The sequence below is a fragment of the Salmo salar genome, chromosome ssa21, assembly GCF_905237065.1.
Source record: "Salmo salar chromosome ssa21, Ssal_v3.1, whole genome shotgun sequence".
Taxonomy (NCBI): Eukaryota; Metazoa; Chordata; class Actinopteri; order Salmoniformes; family Salmonidae; genus Salmo; species Salmo salar.
In genome coordinates this window covers 19,532,079-19,549,459 of record NC_059462.1, presented here as the reverse complement: position 1 = coordinate 19,549,459, position 17,381 = coordinate 19,532,079, and the positions used below count along the sequence as shown (strand labels likewise).

The 17,381-nt window shown below is 39.8% G+C and overlaps 1 protein-coding gene across 1 annotated transcript in view; it reads left to right on the top strand.

Moving 5' to 3' along the window:
• The first annotated feature begins 14,313 nt into the window (after positions 1 to 14,313).
• The window catches only part of LOC106581913 (E3 ubiquitin-protein ligase Midline-1), a 61,188-nt gene continuing 58,120 nt past the window's right edge, over positions 14,314 to 17,381 (top strand). The window contains exon 1 of the mRNA XM_014164364.2: positions 14,314 to 14,477. The gene's annotated coding sequence lies outside the window, so the exon portion shown is untranslated. The remainder of the gene's footprint in view (positions 14,478 to 17,381) is intronic.

Below are 17,381 nucleotides of genomic sequence, written 5' to 3'. Positions count from 1 at the left end.
TTTTCGTAGGTTTTGGTTATTTACAGCGTGTCTCATCTACTGTAGGATTGCAAAGGTATCTATAATTTACCAAAGCTACCAGTAATTTTGGTAATTAACAGCAAATATATGGCAATCTATTGTAACTTGGTAATTTATACCGTAAAATTACTGTAAAAATGTACACGTTATATTAATATATAGGATTAATTTATTATATCTGTGTCCATAATGTCATTGACTTTCTAGTAGTTAAACCATATGGTTCAAGAGAAAATAGCCTAATTAATGAAAAAAGCATCTATTTTCATTATTAAACATTATTTTCAATTAACGCTGCAAATCTTCCAACTATTGACTTTTTTTCCACAACTGCCACCAGTCTGACACCAAAACATTGACAACAAATACATATTGACATAGTAAATAAATAAAAGTTTGTAAAAAAAAATATATAAAGGATATTTTATGCTGAAACCCTCATATTAGTAGTAATTTTAGAATCTTCAAAGTAGTCACCTTTTACCTTGATGACAGCTTTGCACACACTTGGCATTCTCTCAACTAGCTTCACCTGGAATGCTTTTCCAACCGTTTTGTAGGAGTTCCCACATATTCTGGCACTTGTTGGCTGCTTTTTCTTCACTCTGCAGTCCAACTCATCCCAAACCATCTCAATCTGGTTGAGGTTGGGTGATTGTGGAGGCCAGGTCATCTGATGCAGCACTCCACCACTCTCCTTCTTGGTCAAATAGACCTTACACAACCTGGGGGTGTGTTTGGTCATTGTTCTGTTGAATAACAAATGATGGGATGCCATATTGCTGCAGAATGCTGTGGTAGCCATGCTGGTTAAGTGTGCCTTGAATTCTAAATAAATCACAGACAGTTTCACGAGAAAATCACCCCAACACCATCACACCTCCTCTTCCATGCTTCACAGTGGGAACCACACATGCAGATATCATCTGTTCACCTTCTCTGCATCTCACAAAGACACGGCGGTTGGAACCAAAAATCTCAAATTTGGACTCAGACCAATGGACAGATTTCCACCATTCTAATGTCCATTGCTCGTGTTTCTTGGCTCAAGCAAGTCTTATTGGTGTCCTTTAGTAGTGGCTTCTTTGCAGCAATTCGACCATGAAGGCCTGATTCATGCAGTCTCCTCTGAACAGTTGATGTTGAGAAGTGTCTGTTACTTGAACTCTGTTAAGCATTTATTTGTGCTGCAAATTCTAAGGCTGGTAGCTCTAATGAACGTATCCTCTGCAGCAGAGGTAACTCTGGGTCTTCCTTTCCTGTGGCAGTCCTCATGAGAGACAGTTTCATCATAGCGCTTGATGGTTTCTGCGACTGCATTTGAAGAAACTTTCAAAGTTCTTGACATTTTCCGGATTGACTGAATTTCAAGTCTTAAAAGTAATGATGGACTGTCTTTTCGTTTGCTTATTTGAGCTGTTCTTGCCATAATATGGACTTGGTCTTTTACCAAATATGGATATCTTCTGTATACCTCCCCTACCTTGTCACAACACAACTGATTGGCTCAAATGCATTAAGAAGGAAATAAATTCCACATATTAACTTTTAACAAGGCACGCCTGTTAATTGAAATGCATTCCAGGTGACTACCTCACGAAGCTGGTTGAGAGAATGCCAAGAGTGTGCAAAGCTGTCATCAAGGCAAAGGATGGCTACTTTGAAGAATTGCCAAAATAAAATCTATTTTGATTTGGTTAGCACTTTTCTGGTTACTACATGATTCCATATGTATTATTTCATAGTTTTGATGTCTTAACTATTATTCTACAATGTCGAAAATAGTAAAAATAAAGAAAAACCCTGGAATAAGTAGGTGTATCCAAACTTTTGACTGGTACTGTATATACAACAATTATTTGATCAAAAAAATTTTTTTGATCTTACTGCTATTAGCCCTTACGAATGCATTGAAAAGCATATTCCCTACATGGAACAACATATAGTCCCCAAAAAATATCAAAAGTAAGTTTGTTCTGAAGTATCTCTCATATATCTGAGCGATATAAGAAAGATTAGGAAACATTTGTTATTTTTTCTTTTACATGTATTTATCCACTTATTTTTGGCACTGAACAGTCTAAGCCCTGTCTAAGCTGGGGAAGTGAGTGTTCTGCTGAGCTATTTGGAATTGTTTTAAGAAGGTCATACCAAGGATCATTTAGTTATTTGATTTTTAATTTTAAGACCCGTTGAAGTATCCCCCAAAAAATCCTCAAAAATGATTTGATGTAAAATAAAATAAAAAGTGATCTTACTGCTATTAGCCCATACAACGCATAGACTAACAGATTCACTACATGGAACATAATAGTCTGTAAGCCGTTCGGGAACGCTACAGACGATTTTGTGAGAAGTCCAATTTTCAGGGTTTGTCTCATTGTCTGACAAACACCGCTTTCGCTCTGTCACCTTCCACAGCAGATTCGTAAGTGCGACATAGGCGGATGCGGCATCCAATATATATAAAAAAAACATATCTCTAGCTTTAACTGACAGATTTTTATGGGGAGTTTTTTATTATGCTAATTAGATTCCCACTGGGGCGCGGACATCGACCTTAGGTGGTTTAAACACCAATGGTATTCACTAAGTTGATGGTTTATATTTAGTTTACAGCTTTGTCATTCTTTTCTTTTTAAAGTCTTATAAGGCGTCACAGAGGTCCCGAAACTATTACAGACACCTGTGATAACCTAAAGTACCCAAAGGAGCCACTAGATGTCTTGTAATAACCTTCAAGGATTTTATGTAATCTAACAAAATTCTGGTAGTTTACCGGTAAACTTAGATCGTTTCCAGTAATGTACCCTACCTTTGCAACCCTAGTCTCTGCTCAGTCTCTCAGTGCAGACAGTGTTGCGAGTAATACATGTTTTAAGCTTGGTATAAGTAAAAGATCACTAGGCCTTTGTTCATTATTCAACAAAATCTCCAAGTGGGTGTGTTAAAGATGTGCTGCTGAATACAATGTCCAGTCGTCACCCTGCTCTTCGTTTGAACAATTGCCAAAATAGGACATCTGGCTCCTGTTGTCATAATAAAGCAGTCTACTCCTTGTTAGGCAAAGCAAGGGGATTTACTCAGCACTGAGAAATGTGGTTAAACTACGTGGGCCATATCTGCCTCCACAGCTGTGTAAAGGCTTTGCTATTCCACTCTGGCCACCAAAGAGCTCGTCACACTCTCTGACCAGGCCAGAGAGACAGAGCAGGATGTCTGGATGCATTTTATAGGGAATCCAACCAATCCAACCAACCACACTGCTGTTTACTTCCACTTCCACTTTCCATCTGCACTACAGAGTGAAACAGGCCTGCCTCCACCACCACCACACATGCAAATCCATCCTCTCTAAGAAGAAACAGACCAGGTCTGGGATAGAAAAGCGTCATAGGAAAACAACATTGCTTTGAGGAGATGGGTGCAATGTACTGTAGAGCCAATTGACAAATCTGAAATATTTGATTTCACCTCTTATCAGGGTTGTACTGACAAATGCAAGCTGATCCGCTGGCTGGGAGAAGAGGAGTCTGAGTCATTCACAGGGGGTCCATCCTACCTGTTTACTGGCAGCAGCTGCAGCTGCAGAGAGGACATAGGAAGGTTGTAGCTGAGACTGTGGGTGGACATGCAGGAACAACAGAACATCCATTAGAACTTATTCAAGAGCAGGAGAATATGTCTGCACTCCACACCCAGTCTCAGTAGATCTGTCACATGTTTTGTTAACAATGTGATCAATGGAAACATTGAACAGCCCCGAACGTAATGTCCCATGCTGCTTTACTTTAGTACTGCTATTATTAGCTGCTATCCCTACTAGAAGAACTTCTGACGCATCGAGCCTATCACTAGCTATTTCTACTAGTATTCTACTAAAACACTCATTACCAATTAAACAGTCATAAGAAACACCCATTTGAGGAAGTGAACACCACTTTATGTTAGAGAAAACGTTCTTTCCGATTAAAGGATTAACACTGATTGCATTAAGCCTCTTAGCCCAGACCAATTCAAAATCTTCTTAGAGGACCCACATTTTTTCACTTGACTTCAGATTATTACCATGACTTTTAAAGATAAGACATGCTTAAGTAATTGGGTGCACTTTGTTGTCAGTCTTTTGATTCTGAGCAAGACCTTTTTATTTGAAAGGTGCAAGGAAACATATATTCTAGGAAACTGGTTTACTTGATATTTTATTCAGGTATGAGCACTGAGATAAGTGAACTGAATAGCATATACAGGCAATTCCCTAAATCAAATGCACTCCCCCCTCCAAAAAAAACATACATTACTAATTTGAAGTCATCCTTGAGATTAGTAGGACACATATCAAGTCATCTGCATAAAGTACCTTGGCCAAACCTGACAGACGTTTTCTCCTTGTCTTTGCCAGGGTCCTGGTGAGAACGGAGACACCAGCACTGTGGGTGCACCAACCCATCTGCTCCTCCTCATGCTCTTCCTGGCCAAGGTGTTTGTCCCCATACAAATAAAACAAAAATGCTACAGTAACATTGGTCTAGTAATGTTTCTACTTATACGTTACTACATTTAGCTCAGAGTATTCCTTGATCCTGTATTCAGCCAGAACATATAATTACAGCCTTCCTTCTCAGCCTTCCTTCTGTTAGTAATTTAATGTGAAACATTCTTGCTCTCACTAAGACTGACAGACCACTGGGCAGATCTGCTTTGTTTCATTCTCAATTGGCAGCACTGTCCGACCGTAAGGCGCTACAGAGGGTAATGCATACGGCCCAGTACATCACTGGGGCCAAGCTTCCTGCCATCCAGGACCTATATACAAGGTGGTGTCAGAGGAAGGCCCAAAAAATTGTCAAAGACTCCAGTCACGGCAAGCGGTACATTGAGCGCCAACTCTAGGTCCAAAAGGCTCCTTAACAGCTTCTACCACCAAGCCATAAGACTGCTGAACAATTCATCAAATGGCCACCCGGACTATTTACATTGAACCCCCCCCATTGTTTTTACACTGCTGCTACTCACTGTTTATTATATATGCATAGTCACTTTACCCCTACCTGTATGTACAAATTACCTCGACTAACCTGTACCCCCGCACATTGACTCGTTACCGGCAACCCCTGTATATAGCCTCATTATTGTTATTTTATTGTGTTACTTTTTTATTTTATTTTTTACTTTAGTTCATTTAACTCTATTTCTTGGTTATGGGCTTGTAAGTAAGCATTTCATGGTAAGGTCTACACCTGTTGTATTCGGCACATGTGACAAATAAAAATGTATTTCATTTCATTTGAGGTGCTTGTTTTAACCTCATATTCAGTCTTCTAGACCTCTGTTCAGCTACCTCTTCATGTAAAACAGAAGGAATGTCTGTAATTCAAAAGAACATGTTAATTTTTAATATTATTTAACTAGGCAAATCATTTAAGAACATATTCTTATTTACAAGAAAAGATGAGCGACCCAGGGATGTGTGTGCTTTGGGGACATTTAACAGAATGTGACTGGCAGAACGGGTGTTGTATGTGGAGGATAAGGGCTGCAGTCGATATCTCAGATGGGGTGGATGGGGAGAGAGGCCTAGGAGGGTTTTACAAATAAGCATCAACCAGTGGGTCTTGCGATGGGTATACAGAGATGACCAGTTTACAGAGGAGTATAGAGTGCAGTGATGTGTCCTATAAGGAGCATTGGTGGCAAATCTGATGGCCAAATGGTAAAGAATATCCAGCCGCTTGAAAGCACCCTTACCTGACGATCTATAAATTATGCCTCCGTAATCTACCATGGGTAGGATGGTCATCTGAATCAGGGTTAGTTTGGCACCTGGGGTGAAAGAGAAGCGATTACGATAGAGGAAACTCAGTCTAGATTTAGCTTTAGCCTGCAGCTTTGACATGTGCTGAGAGAAAGACAGTGTACCGTCTAGCCATACTCCCAAGTACTTGAATGAGGTGACTACCTCAAGCTCTAAACCCTCAGAGGTAGTAATCAAACCTGTGAGGAGATGATCCAAAAGGAAGTATATTGAGTGGGTTTTTGTATTTGAGCTAACACACCTTATTTCATTCCCACTATATTGTTTCAGTGTTGTAAGAAATGAAAAGACAGTGCCTTAAGAAAGTATTCACATACCTTTACCGTTTCAATATTTTGTTGTTTTATCGCCTGAATTTAAAATTGATTAAATTGAGATTTTGTGTCAGTGATTTACACCCAATGCCTCATAATGTCAAAGTGGAATTTTGTTTGTAGAACATTTGAGAAATTAATAAAAAATGCTATGCTGAAATATCTTAAATCAATAAGTATTAAACCCCTCTGTTATGGCAAGCCTAAATAAGTTCAGAAGTAAAAATGTGCGGAACAAGTCATATAATAATTTGCGTGGACTCATTCCGTGTTCAATAACAGTGGTTAACATGATTTTGCTACACTCGCAATAACATCTGCTAACCATGTGTATGTGACCAATAAAATGTGATTTGATTTAATTGGACTACCCAATCTCTGTAGCCCACACATACAATTATCTGTAAGGTTCCTCAATCGAGTAGTGAGCACAGATTCAAAGACCAGGGAGGTTTGTCAATGTCTTGCAAAGAAGGGCACCGATTGGTAGATATGAAGAATTAAAATTAAACAAATAATCAGATGCTGAATATCCCTTTGAGCATGGTGAAGTTATTAATTGCACTTTGGATGGTGTATCAATCCACCCAGTCACTACAAAGATACAGGTGTCTTTCTTAACGCAGTTGCCAAAGAGGAAGGAAACTGTTTAGGGATTTTACCATGAGACCAATGGTGATTTTAAAACAGTGACAGGGCTTTAAAGGTTGTGATATGAGAAATCTGAGGATGGATCAACAACATTGTAGTTACTCCACAATACTAACCTAAATGACAGTGTCAAGAAAGAAGTCTGTACAGAATTAAAATATTCCAAAACATGCATCCTGTTTGTAACAAGGCACTTAAGTAATACTGCCAAAAATGTGGCAAAGAAATTAATGTTCTGAATACAGAGCGTTATATTTGGGGCAAGTCCAACACAACACATCACTGAGTACCACGCTTCGTGTATTTATGTTATGGGTATGCTTGTCATCGGCAAGGACTAGGGAGATTTTAAGGAAAAAATTATCACAATAAAGCCAAAAGCACAGACACAATCCTAGAGGGTAACCTGGTTCAGTCTGTTTTCTAACAGACACTGGGAGACAAATTCACCTTTCAGCAAGACAATACCCTAAAACACAAGGCCAAATATACACTGGAGTTGCTTACCAAGATGACTTGCTTCCATTCAGCCACAAGACCATTACTGAGGTCGGGCAATGATGTTGGGCGATTATGCCTGGCTCGCAGTCAGTGTTCCAATTCATCCCAAAGGTGTTTGGTTGGAAGCACAGAATCATTTAGAATGTAATTGTATGCTGTAGCATTAAGACTTCCCTTCACTGGAACTAAGGGGCCTAGCCCGAACCATGAAAAACAGCCCCAGACCATTTTTCCTCCTCCACCAAACTTTACAATTGGCACAATGCAATGGGGCAGGTAGCATTCTCATGCCATCCGCCAAAACAAGATTTGTCCATCGGACTGCCAGCTTCCACTGCTCCAGAGTCCAATGGTGGTGAGGCTCCCACCTCTCCAGCCGATGCTTGGCATTGCGCATGGTGATCTTAGGCTTGTGTGCGGCTGCTTGTAAATCCATTTCATGAAGCTCCTAACAAACAGTAATTGTGCTGATGTTGCTTCCAGAGGCAGTTTGGAACTCGGTAGTAAGTGTTGCAACCGAGGACAGACGATTTTTACACGTTACACGTTTCAGCACTCCCATTCTGTGAGCTTGTGTGGCCTGCCACTTCACGGCTGAGCCGTTGTTGCTCCTAAACGTTTCCACTTCACAATAACAGCACTTATAGTTGACCGGGGCAGCTCTAGCAGGGTAGAAAATGTACAAACTGACTTGTTGGAAAGGTGGCATCCTATGACTGTGAAACGTTGAATGTCACTGAGCTCTTAATTACAGGCCATTCTATTGCCAATGTTTCTCAATGGAGATTGCATGGCTGTGTGCTTGATTGTATAAACCTGTCAGCAAAGGGTGTGGCTGAAATAGCCGAATCCACTCATATAAAGTGATGTCCACATACTTTTGTGGTGGAAAAAGTACTGATTGTCATACTTGAGTAAAAGTATAGATAGCTTAATAGAAAGTTACTCAAGTAAAAGTGAAAGTCACACAGTAAAATAGAACTTGAGTAAAAGTCTAAAAGTATTTGGTTTTAAATATACTTAAGTATCAAAAGTAACTGTAATTGATAAGATATACTTCAGTATCAAAAGTAGATGTAAAATAATAAATCATTTCAAATTCCTTATATTAAGCAAAGCAGACAGCACCATTTTCTTGTTTAAAAAATTTACAGATAGCCAGGGGCACACTCCAACACTCAGACATTATTACATTATTTACAAAAGATGCATGTGTTTAGTGAGTCCGCCAGATCAGAGGCAGTAGAGATGACCAGGGATGTTCTCTTGATAAGTATGTGATTTGGACCATTTTCCTGTCCTGCTAAGCATTCAAAATGTAAGGAGTACTTTGGGTTGTCAGGGAAAATGTGTGGAGTAAAACGTACAATATTTTCTTTAGGAATGTAGTGAAGTAAAAGTAAAAGTTGCCAAAAATATAAATAGCAAAGTAAAGTACAGATACCCCAAAAAACGACTTAAGTAGTACTTTCAAGTATTTTTACTTAACTACTTTACAGCACTGCATCTAACGTATGTGTGTGAACAATGCCTTGAAAAACATTTTAAATATTGGTATCCTCTACGAGAGAGGTCATTTTTCGATTCTCCTATTTAGATGATCTGTTCTTGGGTTGACATAGTGTACTTTAGCACAATGGGGATACAGATGCTTTGGACATGGTGGGACAGGAGATCAGTTTGGGTCAACCACAATATGTCCTTATTCTGGCCAAATGATTCTTAAGAATTGTTGTTTTAGAAAATGTGTTAGCACTATACTTCATCATATTAACCAAAAGCCACTTCCTAGTAAAGACACAGAGTATCCAACTCCTTAACAATCAGATAATTGTGCAACTTCAACAAGGAGCAGTAATTCTCAGCACTACAGACACAGTGCATTTGAAAACCAATCAGGCCTTTATGGTAGAGTGGCCAGATGGAAGCCACTTCTCAGTGAAAGGCACATGACAGCTCGGTTGGAGTTTGCCAAAAGGCACCAAAAGGACTCTGACCATGAGCAACAAGATTCTCTGGTCTGATGAAACCAATTGAACGCTGTTGCCTGAATGCCAAGCGTCACGTCTGGAAGAAACATGGCACCATCCCTATGGAGAAGCTTGGTGGTGGCAGCATCATGCTGTGGGGATGTTTTTCAGCTGCAGGGACTGGGAGACTAGTCAGGATCGAGGGAAAGATGAATGGAGCAAAGTACAGAGAGATCCTTGATGAAAACCTGCTCCAGAGCGCTCAGGTCCTCAGACTGGGGCGAATGTTCACCTTCCAACAGGACAACGTCCTTAAGCACACAGCAAAGACAACGCTGGAGTGGCTTCGGGACAAGTCTCTAAATGTCCTTCAATGGCCCAGCCAGAGCCCGGACTTGAACCCGATCGAACATCTCTGGAGAGAGCTGAAAATAGCTTTGCAGCGACGCTCCCCATTCAACCTGACAGAGCTTGAGAGGATCTGCAGAGAAGTTTGGGAGAAACTCCCCAAATACAGCTGTAACAAGCTTGTAGAGCCATACCCAAAAGACTTGAGGCTGTAATCACTGCCAAAGGGGCTTCAACAAAGTACTGAGTAAAGGATCTGAATACTTATGTAAATGTGATATTTCCGGGTATTTTTTGTAACGCATTTGCGAATTGTATTTTAAAAAATACCCGGAAATATGACGTTTACATAAGTATTCAGACCCTTCTAAAAACCAGTTTTTGCTTTGTCATTATGGGTTATTGTCTATAGGGAGAAAAAATATATAATCCATTTTAGAACTAGGCTGTAAAATAATCACATTTGGAGCAGTCCAGAGCAGTCTCGTTGACAAACTATTTTAAAAGACTGATCTTGCAAACAGATTTTTTATTATTATGTGGCTTCTCAAAAGTGACTGTAAAATAGATTAAAGATGAAATATTGCTTAGCAGTGCTTGTTTGTTCTCCATAACTATACTTGCTTTGTTATGTTTCTTGAGACATCAACAAAATATTAATGTCGGGTTGGGAAATACTTATTGTATTTACTGTTCTGCAACTTATATTACAGACTACACATCTGTGTTGTTACAAGTGAGACTGCATAGTGAAAGCATCATCACAGTAGTTGAGTGTATACAATTTGCTTGTTCCCCTTCGGTAACTTTTGGGGATTTCAAGATGAACAAATTCAAGGGGAAAAACAAAACAAATATCTCAAAGTAAATAACTAGAAACATTGCATTGGTTCTCAGATGTACACTGAACAAAAATATCAATGCAACATGCAACAATTTCAACTATTTTACTGAGTTACAGTTAGGGCTTTGGCGGACACAAAATTACATCAGCCGGGGATTGTCAAGCAAATAACTGTCGGTCCTACAGTAACTGACCGTTAATTAACATAAACACATAATGCATCTATTGGCTTCCACACAAGCCACTGATGCAGACCTTTGGAACATCTACATTCTTAAAAGTCTAATAAATCCATGTAATATAGCCTACATAAATCCATTATTTATTTTAGACAGGTCTAAAGAAGCACAATATGAAGAAAATGTCATCTATTTCAAACGAACAGAATAGCATACTCTGAGTTGTCCTTATGTTAGGTCCTGATCTGGCTATGCCATATGGCTGTGGACTACACTAGTTCATTTAAAAGACACGCTTTTGCTTAGAATTCCGTGGCATTATTTTATATTATTTTATAGTATAAAGAATACAATTGATCAAAGCTGAATAAAAGCGAAAACAGTTTTTTTTTTTTGCAAATGTATTAAAAATGTACAACAGAAACACCTTATTTACCTAAGTATTCAGACCCTTTGCTATGAGACTCGAAGTTTAGCTCAGACGCATCCTGTTTCTATTGATCAGCCTTGAGCTGTTTCTACAACTTGATTGAAGTCCACCTGTGGTAAATTCAATTGATTGGACATGATTTGGAAAGACACACACCTGTTTATTTAAGGTCCCGCAGTTGACTGTGCATGTTAGAGCAAAAACAAAGCCATGAGGTCGAAGGAATTGTTCGTCGAGCTCCGAGACAGGATTGTGTCGAGGCACAGATATGGGGAAGAGTACCAAAACATTTCTGCAGCATTGAAGGTCCCCAAGAACACAGTGGCCCCATCATTCTTAACCCTTGTGTAGTCTTAACATTCTGTATACTCCCCTTGTCCTAAGGGTAAAAAATGACCTGCCTTCACTAAACCCCTAAAATAAAGCAGCTTAATTAAAAACCTGTCATTCATCACAATCTTCGTGATTATCTGGGTTTTCCCTCTTCACAATGCAGAAAGACTGCATTTAATCAGTGGACACCACTCATTTTTATTACAACACACGTGTCATAGTTGTTTGTAGTACCATTTTGGTACTAGGTAGAACCCTTTTGGGTTCCATGTAGAACCTTATCTGGAAGGGGTTCTACCTGGAATGAAAAAGGGTTCTACACTCTAAAAAATGATGTGTTAAAAACAACCCAACGCTGGGTAAAGAGTGGACAGAACACACTTTGGGTTATTTTTAACCCAGCCAGTTGTGTCACTTAGCTGGGTTATTGAGCTGTGACCCACCGGGTGAGATCAGAAAACTGGAGGTGTGGCTTAGTAGGGACTTGGCTTTCAGATAGCTATTTTTTATCACCTGTGAGAGTAAATGTAATTCCGATTAATCTGTTCTGTTGTGTTTTTCAGTATATGTTAAGGTTGAGCGCTGACACTTTTGTTGTGTAGTGAGTCTTACACAAGTTGACTGTCTCAAGTGCCTATGTGTATGCCAAGTGCATCGATGATGTTGTCCCCACCATTAGCCATGGATTACCGGCAACGTCAGTACTAAACAGCCACTTTCAAGGAGTGGGACACTAACTCGGACATTTATAAGAACTCCCGCTACGCCCTGCCGATGAAGCAACAAACAGGCAAAGCATCATTACAGGACTAAGATTGAATCCTACTACACTGGCTCTTTACTTTTCCATTATTTCTCTATTTTCTTTCTCTCTGCATTGTTGGGAAGGGCCTGTAACCATTTCACTGTTAGTACACACCTTTTGTTTACAAAGCATGTGGCCAACAAAACTATATTTCTTAGTTAACACTTGATGATATTTAAATAATGATGTTATTAATTGTATATTAAAATATGTAACAGGCAATAATATTTCAGGAACTGTAAACTGATGAAGAAGAATGACATTTACTCTCGTGGGTGGCCAACAATAACAATCTAAATGCCACGCCCCACATAGGCAATGCCTCCTAAAAATAACCTATGGACTGCAATATAAAAAAATATATAAATACACATCTGTTGGGTCAACCCAGCATGAAAGTGAGAAAAAACAACAACAACTGATGGATAAATTAATAATGCATGGCCTTTTAGGGGCATGGCTTTCCATATCATCATTTTGGCCCCCTGTGAGAGTAAATATCATTCCTGTTCATCATGTTTAATTTGTACACTGCACATTCCAATTATTTTGAACCTTACACATTGTAATATAAAATTAAACTGCATTATTATTAGATACCATAACTAAGCAGTAACTAACCCAACATTCAGATATGCAGAGGGACTTAAAGAACTCATACTCTTGTATAAACCTCATTAAAACCCCAAAAGTGTCAGTGCTTAAACGTAACATGTTGACTTTACAACAGAACAGGTTAATTGGAATTCTATTTATTCTCTCCTGTCTTCTGATCTGACCCGGTGCATCATAGCTACAGTAAATCAGGGTATCCCAAACTCGGTTCTTGAGCCCCACCTGGTTTCACATTTAGGTTTTTGCCCTAGCACTACACAGCTGATTCAAATAATCAAAGCTTGATAACGAGTTGGTTGCTTGTTTTTAACCCAACATTCGTTATAGTGTACCTGGAACGAAAAAAGGGTTCTCTTATGGGAACAGCCAAAGAACCCTTTTGAAACCCTTTTGTCTAAGAGTGTACTACTCACTGGAGAAAACGCTGAAGGCTGTTAGTTAACATTCCAAGGCGTGTCTTAATTTCAATATTAATGCTTGCTAAATTGATTGGGGCAAAACATTGGTGCTCAGACAAAGCAGGAGACACTGAGCGATAAATCTATTTTCCAACCATATAATCATGCGTTTTATGTATCAAAGAAATGTCAAGTGAAAGCAAGCAGCAATTAAGCAGGAGATAGGCCTTGATAATAAGTAGTCATTTCATTTTATTGGAGTCACTGAAACTGAGGGAATTTCCTCAAGGTTTTCTAAGGTCTTCATTGAGCCTTCTGCTATGTAACCAAAAAAGTCCAGTTAGCATAAAATATGACTTGTCCTCAGGGAGGTTGGGAGAGGTATGTTTACTTCAGACCCATAAGATCACACCATTGTGATGATGAAATCGTTCATTTTTCAAACATTGCAAGCAATCCCGCAGGGTTTAGAGTCTTTAGCTGAGAAATTCAATTTGCCCTTTTTCTAATTACGCCTGTTGGCGTAGGATGATGCTTAGGGAGATTCATTCTGTTCCAGACTTCTTTATATCTGTGTGTCTTCTCTGCTGTGGTATCTCAGTGGAGAATGCCCAGGGCCATGTGGGATAAACTGTTAAGATGAAAGAGCATTTATCCCCATTATCAGGAACTGATTTTCCACCCACGGCTAACAGACCTAGCCCTAGTAAACACAAGTCTCCCTGACTATTCCTCCTAATTCTATTTAATTCATTTGGTGTTGTTTTTTGCAGCTAACTACCAAACGATAATCAATAATTTACAAAGTTTGTGCATATTAGGTGCAGAACAGATAAGTTCCCCCACCATATGGGTAGGTCAGATGATGACGTACAGTGAGCATAAATAGGATGAATTAAAATGGAAATATTTGTACACTGTGTGTGGATAGAACTGTAAAGGCATTACTGTAATGGCAGCTCCCCTGGGGTGGAAGGACTCAACCCAGCCCAGCTTTCTGTGCTCCTGTGTAAACCTGTGAGGCAGATGAGAAGCAGAGTGTGTGTCAACATGGTATGTGTGTGTACACACCCTGATGAAGGGGAGTGTACAGCAGCGAGACAGAACACCTTCCAACCTCCTGTCTCCTGTATGTTTTTACCAGAGGAATCCTGGCTGACTGCTGCCTCACGGAGACATTCTGCCTGGCCACATTCTGCTGTTCTGCCATTATTCACCTGGGAGAGACACACATGGCAGCCATGGGGAGCCAGGTAAGATACATGCTGTAGAGGTCTAAGGACAAATGGCAACATTGGAATAGTGATGAGACTATGAATTGTATTCAGCACTGAGTTTTTGTAAAGTATAACGTTCTCCATGACTTTCAGTTGCGTCCCTTAACAACCAAATTGTTAAGCTAACCATTGCTGACTCAACATTGTTGTCTCCCCTGCACACGGTGTACAATTTCTTGCGCAAAGGCAGAGAATGTGATTAGGGATTACAAAGTGATTAGGATAATACATTCTCAGTATTGAATCAGAAGGACTATAAAAAAAAGGCCTATATAAAGATTTGATCAATCTCTCTTAAATGGATATTGATGAGACTCGGGGGCCTAATATTGCTTGACTCTTTCTGCCAGTCTGAGAGACAACAGAATAGGAATGTGCTGTAAGTGAATTCCTGTTACTGAGCTACTGGTCAGGTGTTGAAGTCCCAGGGTGTGTGTGTGTGTGTGTGTGTGTGTGTGTGTGTGTGTGTGTGTGTGTGTGTGTGTGTGTGTGTGTGTGTGTGTGTGTGTGTGTGTGTGTGTGTGTGTGTGTGTGTGTGTGTGTGTGTGTGTGTGAGAGAGAGAGTGTGTGTTCCAAGTAAGGAGGAGCAGGAATTGCTGTAAAAGAACAGGTTGAGACTGGTGTGGACATGAATCATACCTGCTGACAAGTCCAGTGAGTTACCAGGTACCACAAAGAGGAAACTGTTCTGACTTTGGCTTATTAAACAGAAAAATGTACATATACTTAATTTCAGGGAACCAGTCAACTGTCATGCGGCTACTGTACATCAGGAGGTCAGAGGGTTCTGTTCCTTGTAATTTTACACCATAAATCTTATAATTTCAAATAAACGTTATGTCATATATCTTAACCTAAAGCTTTTTGGTGGAAACGACAGCAGTACCATGTTATTTTAGGAAAGGATACAGTACATTTAATTGAGCCAAAAATGGTAAAAGTGGGAATGTGGTATATTCATTTTGGTTTTCTGTAGTTTCCCTCATGTGCAGCCTAGAAGCATCTGGTAGTGTTCAAACACTTCAAACACTTTCTTTGTAAACTTTGTCTTAAATAGACTGAAACAGTAGTACTTTCTCTCAACATTAATATTTTGTGTTTTCTTTGCCTTGAGGACTGAATTCCGTAACCAGCTCTTTTAAATTTTTTAATTTTTAAATTTTTTAAGAACTGGCCAGATGAGTAATTTCTCATCAATACCTTCTAATAATCCTGAGTGCAATGGATTTCTTGTGATTTTTTATTTATGTTTAGCAATGTGAATTGTAGTTTCTGTTGGTGTATCACCTCTTAAACCCCACTTTTGCCTCACTACTATCCTTCTTAATGATAAATGAACACAATGTATCCATCCCAGGTCAAGAGAGCCAGGGCCATTATTGAGTGTGAATTCACTAGGCCTGGGTGTTGTGATCAGGGGAGAATGACTGCCCACTCTAATTGAAGCCATGAAGTTCAAGGCAGACCGCGGTACTGCAGGCATAATTTGCAAAAAAAACAGGATCCCCATTAGGGAATGAGAAAATGAATGAGAAAATGTCAAACTTCATGGTCAATCTTTGTGTAAATAAAGCATTTTTTTAGACAATCGTTGTACCAATAATGTATTCTATTACACCAGATGTATGTCCTCGATTATTTAACCAATTATTTTAAAATTGCAAACAGAAGAAGTTATGAGGATAATTTAGTAGCTAATGGCAGCCTGTAGTACCCGGGCGGCCTTCAACTTGAGATACTCAATGGGGGGGGGGGTTTGGGGGCAACACTGAGCTAGCCTGCAACATCCCTACCTGGAGTAACTAAAAATGCATGCGCATCTTAACCTGACTTCCTTGGCTTCAAATGCGCTATTGAGTCTTCACATAGGAATCAATGGTGTCATGTGATCAATGGCTTTGTCCATTCCTATATTATTCCCAGCCATTGGTTGTGACAGAGCACGTGTTGATGTGAGCCCAAGGGTTGTACTGTACTGTAGCATTGACTGTGGAAAGAGTGATGCTAAGTCTGTGAGTCAGTCACCACAATGTGTGGTTGGATACTCCTCTGCTGTTGGAGTCTGGAGCACAAGCTCCAGTTCCCAGAGAAGACAATCTGAGCTCAGTGGAAAAGGCGACTGTTTAATCCATTTTGAAATGGGAGAAAAATTTATTGTTGGAGCCAAGTTTGGGGAATGTGTCCTGCAAAGACTTTAGAGCAAGTGAGATATATATGGAGAAGGAATGAAAGGAGGATACTCTGCATGCTTCTAGCCAGCCAAAGCAATGAAGCTTACACGTTTTTCAGTTAACTCTTGTTGAGGACTACTCAACCCCATCTAGCCAGAGCCCTCTACAGAAACTATAACCTATAGTGTAAAAATGATATGCCAAGAAGTGATAGCTAACGTCTATCCACTATATTGCTTGTCTATGATAACCCGTTCTGCCTCTAACAATGCATCATGTAATTATTCCCACTGAGGGACCAGACCAAACCAGAGCTGATGGTGTTTTGACAGAGCCTGTAGTGTAGTGAGGATGGAATGCACCCAGCCAGAAGTCCCAAAGCTCAGACCCAGATTCTAAGAGCTGGTTCTCCTGCTGAGGGCTCCTGCAGCGCTCATCCTATCCGAGGCTCTCCCAGGATAGGACACAGTAGCATGGAACAGCAGATGTTCACACTCCCCCCTAGCCAGTCTCCACTTTGTTCAGTGTGTTAGTAAAACTGTATGTTTCTGGGAGGATACAAGGCACAGTACAATAGGGTCTGTATTGAAGTTAACTGATGATTTAAGCAGGTATCATGAATGTGCTGATGACTAAGTTTAGTCAGCCAGTTTTTAGCTGTGTAACTGTGTCTGAGACATCTGAGAATTACCTAGACATTTCTCACCTT